Consider the following 17,249-nt stretch of genomic DNA (forward strand, 5'->3'; position numbering starts at 1 on the left):
CAACGACCACGATTCAGATCTAGAAAACAGAACGCCACACAAGAACGCGGACACTACATTGAAGGATGCTCTGGAATCCAACGGGGACAAAAACTCATTAAATCCTGGGGTAATAGAAGCACTTCAAGACCGTTTAAAGCAACTTGAAAAAGAAACCCAACAACAACAAGAGATCGGGAAGGATCTACAAAGAGAGGTACGGCGGCGTCGAGAATTGGAAGATAAACTGCTGCAACTAGAAGCCGATTTCAAATCAAAAGCTCCTCGGACCGCTCCTGAGAAAAATTCACGCAAAGAACAAGATCCATTCACCAGGGAAATCATGAAAACCAAAATTCCAAAAGACTTCAAACTCCCGGATATGATTTTGTATGATGGCACCACAGATCCCAACCATCATCTCAGCAATTTCAGAAGCAGAATGTACCTCACCGATGGCTCAATTGTCGTTCGCTGTAAAGCCTTTCCAACAACTCTCACGAAGACAGCAATCAGATGGTTCGACAACCTACCTCCCAGGTCCATCTCAAACTTTGACGACCTGGCCAAAAAGTTCCTGGCCAGATTTTCCATCCAGAAAGATAAGGCCAAGCATGCTCCCAGTCTACTAGGGATCAAGCAAGGAGATCGGGAGAGCCTCCGCAACTACATGGAAAGATTCAACAAAACATGCATGGACATACAAAGCTTACCAACAGAGGCCGCCATCATGGCACTCATCCACGGCCTACGAGAGGGACCTTTTAGCCAATCTATATCAAAGAAGTACCCTACCTCCTTAGACGAATTCCAAGAGTGAGCAGAAAAATATATCAACATGGAAGAAAACGCTCGGTTGGGAGAAACCTCAAAATCTGGGACCCCCTACCGAGATAAAGACAAGGAATCCAAAAGGAAAGAAGAGCGACAAGGGGAGAAAATAAAAAAATATCATAATTACACTCCTCTCAGGGCATCCCTGGTCGACGTATACAAAGAAGTCTGTCACACAGAGAAAATCCCCCCAGCACGGCCACTCAAAGGCAAAAGGGGAGGAGGAAACCGGAAGGAATATTGTGAATACCATCGAGTCCGAGGGCACTCCACCAACGAGTGCTTCGACTTAAAAAATATCATAGAAAAATTTGTGAGAGAAGGAAAATTAGATCGATTTCTGGCCACCCGAGATGAGGATCAAAGAAAGAGACGAAGGGATAAAGATGCCGAATGAACTGAACGATCACCTCGGACACCAGAAAGACACGTCCACATGATACACGGTGGATTCGCAGGAGGTGGGATCTCCAAATCATCTCGCAAGAGATATCTCAAAGAAGTATATCATGTCGAGGGAAAGGAGGAAGCACCCGACATCCCCGCAATAACGTTTACTAAAGAAGACGCATCCGGCATCGTCTCAGGACACGATGACCCCATGGTCATCACTATCATATTGGCAAATGCCAATCTACACCGCACATTAATAGACCAAGGGAGTTCTGCCGACATCTTATTCAAAACAGCCTTCGACAAACTCGGCTTAGAAGAAAAGGAACTTAAAGCATATCCAAACAGTCTGTTTGGACTAGGAGATATCCCAGTTTAACCACTAGGATACGTATCACTACATACAACCTTCGGAAAAGGGAACCAATCCAGGACCCTCAAAATAGACTACATCATGGTCAATGTAAGTTCAGCCTACAATGCTCTCATAGGTCGGACAACACTCAATCAACTCGGAGCAATAGTCTCGACTCCACATCTATGCATGAAATTCCCAACTACAGAGGGGATAGCCACGATAAAAGCAGATCAAAAGATGGCACGCCGCTGTTATAACGAAAGTCTAAACTTCAGAGATAGAGGAGAAGAGTTTCATACAATTGAGCTTGGCGGAGTTCAGCGACAAGAAGAACTCCGTCCACAGCCAAAAGGCGAGATAGAGAAGGTTCAGATCGGAGACACCTCGGACAAAACAACTAATATAGGAACGATCCTAAGAGGAGACTCAAAAGAATTACTGATACAATTCTTACGAGATAATGTCGATCTCTTCGCATGGAAAGCCGCAGACATGCCAGGCATAGACCCCAAGCTAATGCGCCACAAGTTGGATGTCTATCCAGGATCTCGGCCGGTGCAGTAGAGACGAAGAAAACTTAGACCAGAGCGATCCCAAGCTGTGGAAGAGTAGGTACAGGCACTACTGGAGGTAGGATTCATAAGAGAAGTCAAGTACCCACTATGGCTAGCCAACGTCGTCTTAGTGAAAAAATCAAATGGGAAGTGGCGAATGTGTACCGATTACACCGACCTCAACAAAGCCTGCCCAAAAGATCCTTACCCACTCCCAAGTATCGACGCTCTGGTAGATGCTTCCTCCGGGTATAGATACCTCTCGTTTATGGACGTATACTCGGGATACAACCAAATCCCATGTATCCACCAGATCAAGAAAAGACCTCGTTTTTAACGCCGAAAGTAAATTACTGCTACATCGTGATGCCCTTCGGTCTCAAGAATGCGGGAGCTACTTATCAAAGGCTGATGAACAAAGTCTTCTCAGACCACATTGGAAAAATCATGGAAGTCTATGTGGATGACATGTTGATAAAGACACAAAGCGAAGATACATTATTGTCCGACCTGGCTCAAGTGTTCGACACTATAAGGAAGCACAACATGCGACTCAATCCTGCAAAATGCACCTTTGCGGTAGAAGCAGGCAGATTCCTAGGCTTCATGCTCACACAAAGAGGAATTGAAGTAAACCCGGATAAATGTCAAGCCATACTCAACATGAAGAGCCCCACCTGTGTCAAAGAAGTACAGCAACACAACAGGAGATTGGCCGCCCTATCCAGATTTTTAGCAGGGGCAGCGATAAGATCTCTCCCCTTCTATGCTACTTTAAGGAAGGGAAAGCAGTTTGAATGGACGACAGAATGTGAACAAGCCTTCCAAGACTTTAAGGAGTTCTTAGGACGGCCGCCTATCTTATCTCGACCACAAGAAGGAGAACCGCTCATATTATATCTCGCAGTAGGAAGTCAGGCAATAGCCTCAGCACTAGACAGAGAAGACAAAAGTGGGCAACAACCTGTCTACTTCATTAGTAAAGTGCTACAGGGATCCGAGTTGAACTACCAGAAAATAGAAAAATTTGCCTACACCCTCATCCTAATATCTCGACGACTTCGCCCGTACTTCCAGGCTCACACCATTAAGGTTCGAACTAACCAGCCCATAAAAGAAATATTGCAGAAAACAGATTTAGCAGGCAGAATTTTACAATGGGCAGTCGAGTTATCAGAGTTCGACCTCCAATATGAAGCTCGGACGGCCATCAAATCACAGTATCTGGCCGACTTTATCGCAGAATTCACAGATACCCTGGAAACCCCCACAGAATGGAATCTCTATGTGGATGGTTCTTCAAATAAAACTGGAAGCGGCACAGGCGTGATAATAGAAAGCAACCAAGGAACCCAAGTTGAGCTCTCCCTCAAGTTCGGGTTCCCGACCTCAAATAACCAGGCGGAATATGAAGCATTATTAGCTGGTTTGAAGCTGGCTAAAGAAGTTGGAGCTCAAAAACTCAACATTTACAGCGACTCACAAGTGGTCACATCACAAATAACAGGGAGCTATCAAGCCAAAGATCCCACCATGAAAAAATATTTGGATAAAACCAAGGAACAGCTCGGACAACTCGGGGAATATAAGATCTGCCACATACCTCGCGAACAAAATGCCCGAGCTGACGTACTCTCGAAACTAGCCAGCACCAAACCAGGGGGCAACAATAGAAGCCTCATCCAGGAAACATTACAAAATCCGTCAATCTCGGAAGAGGAAAAAGTCCTAGCCATAACAAGTCAGGACCAAGGATGGATGACCCCCATAATCAACTACCTCAAAGCAGGAACACTCCCCGTAGAAGAAAAGGAGGCAAAGAGGTTAAAAAGGGAGGCTCAGTACTACACCATCATAAACAACACCCTATATAAAAGAGGGATCTCAATACCACTACTAAAATGTGTGCCGACCTCCAACACAAGGGAAGTTTTGGAAGAAGTACACAGTGGTATTTGTGGCAATCATCTCGGGGCACAAGCTCTCACCAAAAAGGTACTGCGGGCGGGATTCTACTGGCCAACCCTACAGAAAGAGGCTATAGAATTTGTAAAGACATGTCCACCATGTCAGAAACATGCCAACTTCCACATCGTCCCGTCAGAAGAGCTCATTAGTGTAACCTCGCCTTGGCCATTTGCAAAATGGGGACTTGATCTTCTCGGACCCTTCCCCCAGGGATCAGGACAAGTAAAATTCCTCATAGTCGGAGTAGACTATTTTACAAAATGGATTGAGGTAGAGCCCCTAGCCAATGCCACCGCTCAAAGAAGCTGGAAATTCCTATACAGGAACATTGTCACGAGGTTTGGGGTTCCATACTCCATCACCACAGACAATGGCACTCAATTCACAGACGCAGGCTTCAGGAGACTAGTAGCCGACTTGAATATAAAGCATCAGTTCACCTCCGTCGAACACCCTCAAGCCAATGAACAGGCAGAAGCCGCCAACAAAGTCATATTGGCTGGGTTGAAATGGAGACTACAAGATGCAAATGGAGCTTGGGCCGAAGAACTTCCACAAGTCCTATGGGCATATCGAACAACGCCACACTCCACCACAAATGAATCACCCTTTCGACTAGCATATGGAGTGGAGGCAATGATCCTAGTAGAGATCGAGGAAGGGTCATCCAGAGTAGTCCACTACAATAAGGAAGTAAACTCCCAACTTCAGAAGGAAGAGCTCGACCTACTACCTGAAATCCAAGAAAGAGCTCGGATCAGGGAAGAGGCACTAAAGCGTCGAATGGCTTTCAGATATAATCAAAAGGTTTCGCGGAAAACGATCTCATCCTAATCCGAAATGATATTGGAACAACTCGACCAGGAGAAGAAAAGTTGGCAGCAAATTGGAAAGGACCCTACCGAGTCGTAGAAGTACTTGGGAAGGGCTACTACAGACTGTCCGAACTCGATGGACGAGAACTTCCCAGATCATGGCACGCCTGCAACCTAAGAAGGTACTACAGTTAGAAAAGGTAAAAGATCTCATTATTGGATGCACTCTTTTTCCTGAAAAGGTTTTTTAACGAGGCACCAAGTTGAGACTTAGACACTATCCGACTTAAAGGAATGAAAAATTCCCACATGTATATATTCGTATTTTCCTTTGAATAAAACATATTTTTTAGATATTCTACAAGATCTCAAGACGCATTAATCTGAAGCATTCATCGTCCGATTATAAAGAAACAGATCGGCGGAAAGTGAAAAATAATTTCACTGCACGATCACGATAAAGATAAACCGTCCGATAAAGGTGAAAATGCGATTCACCCCAAAGACGATCTAGAGATGACAACCACTTTCTACAAATCGGCAAAGATGAACACAGAATAATGTAAGAAGTTATCGAAAGTGATCCAAAAAAAGAACCTGACGAGGTCTTACGGATTTCTAAAATAATAACTTAAAGACTGGCCGACGTTAAGAAGTCGGACCAAGTCAACCCAAGTTATAAGTAAACCCTGGAAAGAGGTCTGGCCAACCCTATTAAAGAGGATTACTTTAACTTAGAAGGCCCGACATGATAAAGTCAGCCCAAAATAAGAAAGTTATAAAAGTAGTCCCTGAAAGAGACCTGACAAAGGTCCAAAAAAGAGGACTACAAAATAACTTAGAAGAGATCGACCTAACGAAGTCGATCTCCTACAAAGAAAGTTATAAAAGTAATCCCGGAAAGAGACCTGACAAAGGTCCAAAAAAGAGGACTACAAAATAACTTAGAAGATATCGACCTAACGAAGTCGATCTCCTACAAAGAAAGTTATCAAAGTAATCCCTGAAAGAGACCTGACAAAGGTCCAAAAAAGAGGATTACTAGGAATAACTTAAAAACGAAAACTACAGCTTAGACCGACAGGAGAAGTCGGACCAACGACAACTACAGCTTGGACCGACAAGAGAAGTCAGACCAACGACAACTACAGCTTGGACCGACAAGAGAAGTCGGACCAACGAAAACTACAGCTTGGACCGACAAAAGAAGTCGGACCAACAAAACTACCACTTGGACCGACAAGAAAAGTCAGACCAAAAAGAAACCAGCGCTAAAAGGGACACAGCTTTACCCAATAAGCCACCCGACAAGGCTAGCGAAATTGTTCAAGACTAACTAAAAAGTTTCCACCAAGAACACTAAGAGTTGAGCAAAAGTCGTCCTACCTCAACCAAAAAAGAGATACCACAGACAAGTCGAAAGAAGGCCGAAAAGACCTCTCAAACAAATTATGCAAAAGATCGACATGATAGCATCAGTCAACTACAAATAAACTTGGAAAAGGACGACATAAGAGAAGCCAGTCATGGATTGACACTTAAAAATAGCTCAAAAAGGCTGAGCAACAAGGCCTCAACATTCTCAAAAGCACATAAAGAAATGCAAGCAAGCATGACATAAAACACCAAGCTTCAGGGTCAGACCCAAAAAAGCTTAGAAGCTACTCGTTGCGTTTGTTTTAATGGGTTGCTAAAAGCAACCAAAAAGAGTGTCATCAAAGGATACCAACCATAAAGTAAAAAGTTAAAAACCCACAAGCCGGGCCAACTACACGGATATCTAAAAACTAAAGATCAGAAGACTTTTTAATAGCATCAGTCCGAGGAGAAGGTGGGCGAGCCTAGAGAGGAATAGCATCCATAGTACCATCGTCCCGATTTAAAATCTGACAGTCAGGATCAGAAACAGGAGGGCCGACCTCAACAGGAGGAACCGTAGGAGTTGACACCTTGGCAGGAGGAACAGGGAGAGGTTCAACATCATCATCATCCTCATCATCAGGGACAACCTTACCATCCCTGACGATATTCTCCAGGCTGAAGAGAGTAAGGTCAGCCTCGGGAGCAATAATCCGAACCTGCTCCTTCAGATTCTCGTAAGCAGCAGTCACACTGCCAACGAGATGACCTTGGAGCTCAGAGTAATCAGCTCGGGCATTCTCCAACTCCTCCCTCAGGCACACCACCTCCCGATAAGATGTCACATAACTGTCCTTATGTCTCATAGCCGTATCCTCGGCCAGCCTCACCGAAGCCGCCAGATAGAGGGAACTCGCCTTCTCATTCTCCAGATTCTTCTCCAACTTGGCTACCTTTACCTCAAGCTCCTCCTTCAGGCCCTTCATCCGGTCGAACTCCTGTTTAGCCTCCTCCATAAATTTCTTAGTAGCATGGAGAGGAAGATTCTGAGCAGTTTGGTACAAGGCAGCCCCAATGTACGCCATTTTAACACTGTTTCGGGTCATAAAATCCAGATGGCGAAGGATTGACACATCATCCATGGGGAGGGTACCGTAGGGACCAATCTGCTGATCTACAAATTCGATTGCATTAAAATCAGGGGCGTCAAGGTTGAAGACCTCAGTTGTTTTTTGTTTCTTATTGGGAGGAGCACCAGAAGTAGCAGCTGAAGACTGTGGAGGCTCGGCCAGACGAACCCGAGGAATCGGGATCACTTTCCTCGGCCCAAGAGAACTCGGCACGAGCGGCTTCACTTGCACTTGGGAAGATCCCTCCCCTGCCGCCTTGGCCGAGATGTTTTGAGCAACAGCAGCCTTCTTCGCCTTCTTGTAGGCCTTCATGGAATCATTATTTTTTGACATCTCTGAAAGAACAGAATCAACCATAGCGACAAGTTACAACACAGGAAAAGAAAAGCTCAGAAAGCAAGCATAAAAACAAATCAGACAGTACCCAAAGCAGTTCGAACCAAAGACGGATCACTCAAGAATCTTTTTGTATCCAGATGGGGTGGTTTCCCCCACAAATCTTCAAGAACAACCATAAAATCCCGCTCAACCTCATTAAGCATCTCCCATGTATAACGTGGCACTCTCACACTCTTTTGCCACTCTAGAGGAAAAGCAGGCTCATCATTTTCATCAAGAAAAAAGGGGCGGACCCCCTCAACAGCACGGACGCGGAAGAAATAGTTCTTAAAATCTTTAAAAGACTCATCATACATGGAAAAAACCTTATGCCCCTGGGCTGATCTGAAAGAAACCCAGGAAGCTTTCTTTTTGAAGGAACCTCCGGGCTTGGCCGAGACGAAAAGATAAAGGAAAAGAGTTTCAGAAGGTGTTATGCCTAACTCTTGGCAAAGCAGTTGAAATATTTTGATAAAACCCCAGGAATTCGGATGAAGCTGGGATGGAGCAATGTTACATGACCACAACAGGTCGGTTTCAAAAGCAGTAAAAGGAAAAGTAACGTCTAACTGACTGAAGAAGTATTCATAGGCATAGAAGAAGGGACGTTCCCCCTCAACGAAAGCAGAAAAGCAAGCCCTCTCATCAGAATCAGGAGCTACGAGTTCATAATCCCTCTCCCGGGCACTGCTACTACAAATCCTATGATGCTTCCTCAGTTCTACACAAAATTAAGCATCCACGACAGAGACACACATTAAGACAAGGGAGTCCAGCCAATCAGACATCCCTTCAAAAACTTTGGAAGACACCTCTACAATGTTATTGCGAGAAGACATAACGCCGACTAATCCTACAAATAAGAAAAGAAGATTGGATTACTAAAAAATATCTCGGACGAAGGCAAAACAACTCGACAAAAAATGATACAGGCAAACACATAGGAAAGGAAAACCCCAAGACTCAAACCAAAGTCCTGGGGCATCCTTTGGAGGCAGAAACAAGGCAAAGTTTCAGGAAATTCCTACAGATTACGAAGGTCTCAAATAACGCAAAGGAAGCAAAAACACAAAAGCCACTATCTTTCTATAGTTTCACCAAACAAAAGGGCACAGCAAGAAAAGCCGAAAGCAGGAAAATCGTCAAAGATACAACCTTTTTTCAAAAATCATCATTCCAAATACAATCATCAGAAGTACAAGCGGAAGTGACGGCAGCATGCAAAAATTTAAAAGGCATCAAGCAGCAGAGAAGTCAAAGAAATCACACAAAAAGATGAAGAAATCCCAGAATACACAACAATCAGGCATAGTAAAACAGAAAAATCCAAACTTTCTCCAAATCAGACTTTCTCTAAATCAGATAAGAAAATGACGCAGAAGAAAGGGAAGGAGAAAACCAACCTGGAACAAAAGAGAAGCTGCAAAAAACTGAAGACAGGAAAATGGAATCAACCCAGAGAATCGCCAAATGACGCTATCGCACAAGGAAAGGCAGAACGATGCGAATGAAAACAGAAAGTGAGAGAGTGAAGGAAGAAGTTACGAAGGAGAGAAACCATTTTTTGATCAAAAAATTCGAAATAAAAACCAAGAGAAACGGGCAATTAAAACCAATTAATGAAGGTATTTAAAGCCTCGCATATTTCCAAAGTCAAAATATTAAATGCAAAAGCGCGCGCTTTCAGAAGAAGCGAAAAAATGTTCCACATTCAAAAAGACTCTACAAAGAAAGGAATCGACAAAATGCTTGAGTTCGGCTTCACAAAAAAAGACCGAGCTCAAGCAGGGGCACTGTTCATATCCAGGGTCGAGTTACCCGACCTGGGATGATTGGTGACAAAGCGACCGACCTCTTCAGGTCAGGCTATCCGACCTCTTCTCAATGAGGTCGGCCAAATCGACAGGAAAGCCCAATAAAGGGCCCAAATAGAGGAACACGACCCAAATCCACAGGCCGTCCAAGCCTATAGAGATAAGGGCGGTTCCCTTGAAGATAAGCTGACCTCAACTCAAAGATAAAGATAAGATAAGATAACTAACTTATCTTATCTAGAAAGGTCACTCTACAACCACTATAAATACACTGGAGCACCCAGGTATAACTCATACTCTGATTCTACAAAAAACATGTTTAATACCCATGCTAACTTAAGCATTGGAGTCTCTTGCAGGTACCCCCCACCCTCCGGTGATCAAGGATCAGCAGTGCAGCCAGTTCAAAAAGTCAGACGCGGCCACCATCAACAAGTCGGACATAACAGCTCCGACCAGCACAGAAGATCTCCTCCGAGATCGACCTACAGTTTCAGGTAACCCTCGGAACAGTACCCAATTCACAGATGCAGGCTTCAGAAATTTAGTGGCCGACTTGAACATAAAATACCAATTCACTTCCGTAGAACATCCCCAAGCCAATGGACAAGCCGAAGCTGCCAACAAAGTCATATTGGCTGGGCTAAAATGGAGATTACAGGACGCAAAGGGAGCCTGGGCTGAAGAGCTCCCACAAGTCTTATGGGCATATCGAACAATGCCGCATTCCACCACAAAGGAATCACCCTTCCGATTAGCGTACGGAACGGAGGCAATGATCCCAGTGGAGTTTGAAGAAGGGTCGCCTAGAATAATCCACTATAATGAAGAAGCCAACTCCCAACTTCAAAGGGAAGAACTCAACCTACTTCCAGAAGTCCAAGAAAGAGCTCGGATCAGGGAAGAGGCATTAAAACGTCGAATGGCTTCGAGATACAATCAAAGGGTAGTGCCGCGAAGTTTTACTGAGAACGACCTCATCCTAATCCGAAATGATATCGGAACGACTCGACCTAGAGAAGGAAAGCTGGCAGCAAACTGGAAAGGACCCTACCGAGTTATAGAAGTACTTGGAAAGGGCTACTACAGACTGTCCAAACTCGATAGGCAAGAGCTTCCTAGGTCATGGCATGCCTGCAACCTAAGAAGGTACTATAGTTAGGGATAATAAAGGATCTTAGGAGAAGGCACACTCTTTTTCCTGAAAATTTTTAATGAGGCGCCAAGCCAATACCTATAAATTGCCCAACTTAGAGGGATAAAGCTCCCACATGTATATATTTGCATTTTATTTTGAATAAAATCTGTTTAGATCTTCTTCAAATTCTCAAGGCGCATTAATCTGCAACATTCATCATCCGATTATAAAGCTACAGATCGGCAGAAAGTGAAAATCAAATTCACTACACGATCACGATAAAGACCAATAGAGATGAAAACCAAATTCATTAAAAGGTCGATCAAAATTTCTACAAAATCGGCAAAGATGAAAATAGAATAATGCAAGAAGTTATAGAAAGTGATCCATAGAAAGGACCTGACGAGGTCTTAATAAAATGGATTGCTAAAAAATAACTTAAAGACTGGCCGGCGTAAAAAATTCGGACCAGTCGCAATAACCAAAGTTATAAGTAAATCCCTGGAAAGAGGTCTGGCCAACCCTATAAAAGAGGATTACTATAACTTAGAAGGGCCCGACATGATGAAGTCGGCCTAAAACATAAAGTTATAAAAGTAGTCCTTGATAGAGACCTGAACAAGGTCCAAGAAAGAGGATTACAAAAATAACTTAGAAGGGCCCGACATGATGAAGTCGGCCCAAAACATAAAGTTATAAAAGTAATCCCTGAAAGAGACCTGAACAAGGTCCAAGAAAGAGGATTACAAAAATAACTTAGAAGGGCCCGACATAAAGAAGTCGGCCCAAAACATAAAGTTATAAAAGTAATCCCTGAAAGAAACCTGAACAAGGTCCAAGAAAGAGGATTACAAAAATAACTTAGGAGGAACCAACACAAGGAAGTCGGTTCCAAAATCAAGTTGTTATAAAAAGTAACCCCTGAAAGAGACTTGACGAGGGTCCGAGAAAGAGGGTTACTAGAAATAACTTAGGTAAGACTGACATAAAGAAGTCAGCCTCCCCCAAACAAGTTACAAGAGTAATTCCTAAAATAAGACCTAACAAGGTCCAGAAGAAAGGATTACTAGAAGTAACTGAAATGACGAAGTCGGCTTCCTAAAATCTTAACGGTAATTACTAACGGAGACCTCACAAAGGTCCCAATAAATAGGGTTATTAGAAATAACTTCAAGCCAACATAAGGAAGCCGACATACAAGTTGGATCCAAACAACTACAACCTCAGAGGAATCAAGTCACAAGTATAAAGGCAATCTAAAGAGGTCAACAAAGCTCCAACACTCCGAAAAGCCTAAAAAGATACCAAGATAGATGCAAACAGACATGATATGAAAAGCATAAAGTTATAATAAATAACAAGCTCAATAGGCCACCAAAACTAGCCCCAAAAGCTTGAAAACTACTTTGTTTTTCAAAATAAAGTTGCTAAACAAGCAACTAAAAGAGTGTCAACAGTCAGCAACCACCATTTACAAAAAGAAAGTTTAAAAGCCCACAGGCCGGGCTATCTACACAAAACATCTACATAATCAGGGAAGATCCGAAGGCTTCTCGACAGCATCAACACGAGGTGAAGGAGGGCGAGTCTGAAGGGGCACAGCATCCACTGTCCCATCATCCCGGTTTAAGATTTGACAATCAGGTTCCAACATGGAATGACCAACCTCAGCTGAAGGAACTGAAGAAGTCGGCACCACAGAGGCTTTGGAAGTAGACACAGAGGGAGGTTCAACATCATCATCTTCAGGGTCGTCAGGGACAATCTTGCCATCCTTTACATCATTGTCCAGGCTGAAGAGAGTATGGTCGACCTCGGGTGCAAGAACTCGAACCTGCTCCTTCAGGTTCTCATAAGCAGCATTTACGCTGCCTACAAGGTGACCCTGGAGCTCGGCATAATCAACCCGGGCAGACTCCAACTCCTCCCTGAGACGCATCACTTCCCTGTAGGTCGTGACATAGCTATCCTTGTACCTCAATGCCGTGTCTTCAGCCAACCTCACAGAAGCCGCCAAGGCAACAGAACTAGCTTTTTCGCCCTCCAACTCCTTCTCCAGCTTAGTCACCTTCACTTGGAGCTCCTCCTTCAAACCCTTTATTCTGTCGAACTCCCGCTTAGCCTCCTCCATAAATGCCTTGGTAGCATGAAGGGGAAGATCTTGGGCAGTTCGGTATATGGCAGCTCCCATATGTGCCATCTTGATACTGCTCCGAGTAATAAAGTCCAAATGGCGAAGGAGAGAGACATTGTCAGTAGGGATGGTACCATAAGGACCAATCTGCTGATCGACAAACTCAACCGCGTCAAAGTCAGGGGCATCAAGGTTAAAAGGCTCAATTGTCTTTTGTTTTTTGTTTGGAGGAGCGCCAGAGGTAGCAACAGAAGCTTGTGGAGGATCAACCAAACGAACCCGGGGAGTAGGGATTACCTTTCTCGCCCCTGGTGAGCTCGGTATGGCCGGCTTCGACTGAACCTGAAATGACCCCTCCCCGGCCGCCTTGGCCGAGACGTTTTGAGCTGCAGTAGCCTTCCTTGCCCTTTTAAAGGCCTTCATGGATTCGTTATTCTTAATCATCTCTGCAAACAAAACACAACAGCGGGAAACCAAGTTATGAATCAGAAAAGAGCTTACAAGAGATAAACTCGACAAAACAAGAAAAACCAATGAATTGACCACTACCCAGCTCAGCTCGGAGGAGAGAGGGGTTGGCTAAAAATTTCTTTGTGTCGAGATGGGGAGGCTGCCCCCAGTTTTCTTCCAGCACAGTCACAAAAGCTTGCTCAGCCTCATCTAACATCTCCCACGTATATTTAGATACCATTACATTCTTTTGCCATTCCAAGGAAAAGACGGGCTCATCATTCTCATCCAGAAAAAAAGGGCCGAGCTCCTTCAACAGCTTGGACCCTAAAAAAGTAATTCTTGAAGTCACGAAAAGATTCATCAAACATGGAGAAAACCTTTTTTCCCTGGGAAGCTCGGAAAGAAACCCAAGTGGCTTTCTTCTTAACCACCCCAGGCTTGGTCAAAACAAAGAGATAAAAGAAGAGGGATTGTGAAGCAGGGATACCAAACTCATGACACAACAACTGAAAGATTTTTATAAAACCCCAGGAATTGGGGTGAAGTTGGGATGGAGCTACATTATAAGACCATAATAGGTTGGTCTGGTAAAAGGAAGAGTGATATTCATTTGACTAAAAAAGAAGTCGTAGGCGTAGAAAAAGGGGGGCTCTCCAGCAATTCGGGTAGAAAAACAGACCCTCTCCTCAGAATTTGGAGATACAAGCTCATAGTTCTTTTCATCACTACCATTACCACAAATCCTATGAAATTGCCTAAGTTGCTGACAAAACTCAGAGTCAACCAACGAAACACACAGAAGAACCATGGAATCTACCCAATCAGCCATGCCCTCAGTCAACTAGTCCTACAACAAGAAAAGAAGATTGGATTACTAAAAAACATCTCAGACGAAAGACAAAACAACTCGGCCAACATAATTCAGCGCAATACAAACAACAAAAGGAAACCCCAGGACCCACACCAAAGATCCAGGGGCATCCTTTGGAGGCAGGCACAGAACAAGGACTCAGGAAAACCCACAAGCTCACACCTCGATAACAACCCCTTTCAACTAAAACGACACTCTGAATAAAAGGCCACGAGCCATAGGTAAAACCATCAGAATAAACTACCCTCCAGACCCACAGTCCCAGTTTAGTCAACAAACGAAGCAACCAAATAAACAGCTCAAGAAGAAGTCATCAAAGACACAAACTTTTTCAAGAATAATAAAAAATAGAAGTTATCTTTTACAAAATTTGTCAACAAAGAAAACTATCAACATGACGAAAGACATCAAAGGAGTAACCTTTCGAGAAAGCAAGTGGGTTCACGCAGATCACAGAAGAAGAAAAATAAACGACAACAAGCAAGTAGATGCACGGCAACACAGAAATGTTCAAACTTTCAAGCATGCAAAAATAAAAGAAAAACCGAAAACGAAGCGACGAAAAAAGTAAAAAAGAGGCTGCAGGAAGAACCAACCTGAAAAAGCAGAAAGCTTCGAAAGAAAGTTGAAGAGGGGAACAGAATCCGGAATCGCCCTTCCACAGCCAGAAAAAGTAATAACCAAGCAATGTCGCAGGGAGAAACGCGAAAACTACAAACTCCAGGAGAAAACAGAAAGAGAGAAAGAACAGGGAAGTTACGGAGAAGAGAAACCGTTTTTCTGAGTGTGAAATTCAAAATAGAGAGGCTAAGGGAAACGGGGCAATTAAAAACCGATTAATGAGGGTATTAAACCCTCACATATTCCCAAGGCTAAGAGCGCTAATGCAAAAGTGTGCACTTTTAAGAAGAAGCAAAAGAAAATGTTCCTTATTCAAAAAAAGGATAACTCTACAAAAATGAAGTCGACAAAATTCTCGAGTTCGGCTTCACCAGAAAAGGATCGAAGTCCTAAAACTAAGACTCGACCTCAGAAAGAAAGACCGAGCTCGAGTAGGGGCACTGTTCAAATCCTGGGTTGAGCTATCCGACCCGGGATGTTTAGCGACAAAGCGACCGACCTCTTCAGGTCAGACTATCCGACCTCTTCTCAAAGATCTTGGCCAAATTGCCAGGAAAGCCCAATAAAGGGCCCAGATAGAGGAACACGACCCAAAGGCAGCCCAAGCCTATAGAGATAAGGGCGGTTTCCTTGAAGATAAGATGACCTCACTCAAAGATAAAGATAAGATAAGATAACTAACTTATCTTATCTAAAAAGGTCACTCCACACCATTATAAATACACTGGAGCACCCAGGTATAACTCATACTCTGATTCTACAAAAAACCTGCTTAATACCCTTGCTAACTTAAGCATCGGAGTCCCTTGCAGGTACCCCCCACTCTTCGGTGACGAAGGATCAGCAGTGCAGCCAAGCTCAACAAGTCGGATACGATAGCTCCGGCCTCCACTCTCAGCCGGACACATCATCTCCGATCAACACAGAAGATCTCGTCCGAGATCGACCTACAGTTTCAGGTAACCGTTGGAACAGTTTTTAAACAAAATCATAAAGTTGTTCAAACTAAAACTAGGATAAAATAAAAATTATTCAAAATTAACTAGTTAAAGATAAAAGACCTATAGGTTGGGCCATTCAAACAACAAAAGTTGAAAGAAGTTACAAAGAGTTAAGTTGTTCTCCCATGACAACATCTTTAGCTTAAGCAGAAGAGGTCGGGGCATATTCAGACACCAGCACCGTGGGAATTGGACGAGTTGGAGAAGGAAAGGGCTCGTCACCAGATTGAGGATCAGAAACTTGAGAAGTCTATCTGAGCTATGCCCCCGAGGTCTTTGGATCGGGCACAGGGGTGTCCTCCTCATCATCTGGAGTAGGAACGATTTTTCCATCCACCACTATATTGTCCAGGCTGATGAGGGAGAGGTTCACCTCGAGAGCAACAATGTGGAACTAGGCCTTCAGGTTTTCGATCATCTCGTCCATACCCTCAGCCAAAGACTCTTCAAGCTCCACATACTTGTCTCGGGCTTTAGTAACCTTATCCTCCAAATCATGCTTTTCCCTAAAAACCCAGGAATAACTTTCTTCGACTTTTTTTTCAAACCCTCCGACATGGCCAGAGAAGCCTTCACTTGTTTTACTTTAGCCCGAACTTTACTAAGGTCGGAGAGTAGCGAGTCCCTCTCTTCCTCCAACTCCTTCTTAGACTCCCTCAAGGAAGTCACTTCTGCCTGCGAGACAGCCTAGGAGCTTTGAGTGGCATTAAGGGGAGTTTTCTCCAACTCCCTGGCTAAGGCTGCGCAAATGCCAGCCGTCCAAACTTCACCTCGGGACAAGAGCTGAAGGTGGCTTCTGATGGCTACATCATCCATGCTGATATAGCTATGTGGAAGGATGTGCTTTTTACTCCAAGCAAGAGTGTCAAAATCCTGCTCATATATACTCCTCGACTCAGAGGTTTTGCATTTTTTGGGATTTAGTTCGGAAGTAGAAGGTAGAGGATGAGCTGCTGGTTTAGCCGAGTTGGGAGGAGGAGTCAACCAAGAGGTCGGGTCGGGAATAACCTTTAGAGAGGCTGACGTGCTCGAGTCTGACTTCGAGGGCGAGGACAGGTCGGCGGTTTTACCAGCTTCTTTCAACTGTATGCTTCATGCAACAAGGTTCTTCCTAGTAGCTCGGAGCATTTTCATGGCAGCCAACTTGGGAGCCATCCTTTCTGCAACACCCAAATGAGGGCACATTAGTCATCAACAAAATTTTACAAGCAAAATCTATAAAAGGAAAAGAAAACTACCTAGCTTAGACTGAAGCTAGCTCGGGTTTCCTAAATACCTTTTTGTATCCATATAAGGAGCTTGGCCCCAGAACTCCTGAAACACCCCTACAACACCCTCTTCTACCTCATCTAAGTCATCCGAGTTATATTTGACTATCACATTATTTTCTTCCCAATACAAAGAGAAAAAGTGGCTCATCCTCATCATCCAGGAAAAAAAGTCGAACAC

The 17,249-nt window shown here is 43.9% G+C and overlaps 1 pseudogene; it reads right to left on the reverse strand.

Moving 5' to 3' along the window:
* Window positions 1-16,059: 16,059 nt before the first annotated feature.
* On the reverse strand, window positions 16,060-16,985 carry LOC148565940 (uncharacterized; annotated as a pseudogene).
* Between the last annotated feature and the right edge of the window lie 264 nt (window positions 16,986-17,249).

Source organism: Arachis ipaensis, chromosome B5 (assembly GCF_059453495.1).
Source record: "Arachis ipaensis isolate K30076 ecotype BB chromosome B5, ASM5945349v1, whole genome shotgun sequence".
In the NCBI taxonomy this organism is placed as follows: domain Eukaryota; kingdom Viridiplantae; phylum Streptophyta; class Magnoliopsida; order Fabales; family Fabaceae; genus Arachis; species Arachis ipaensis.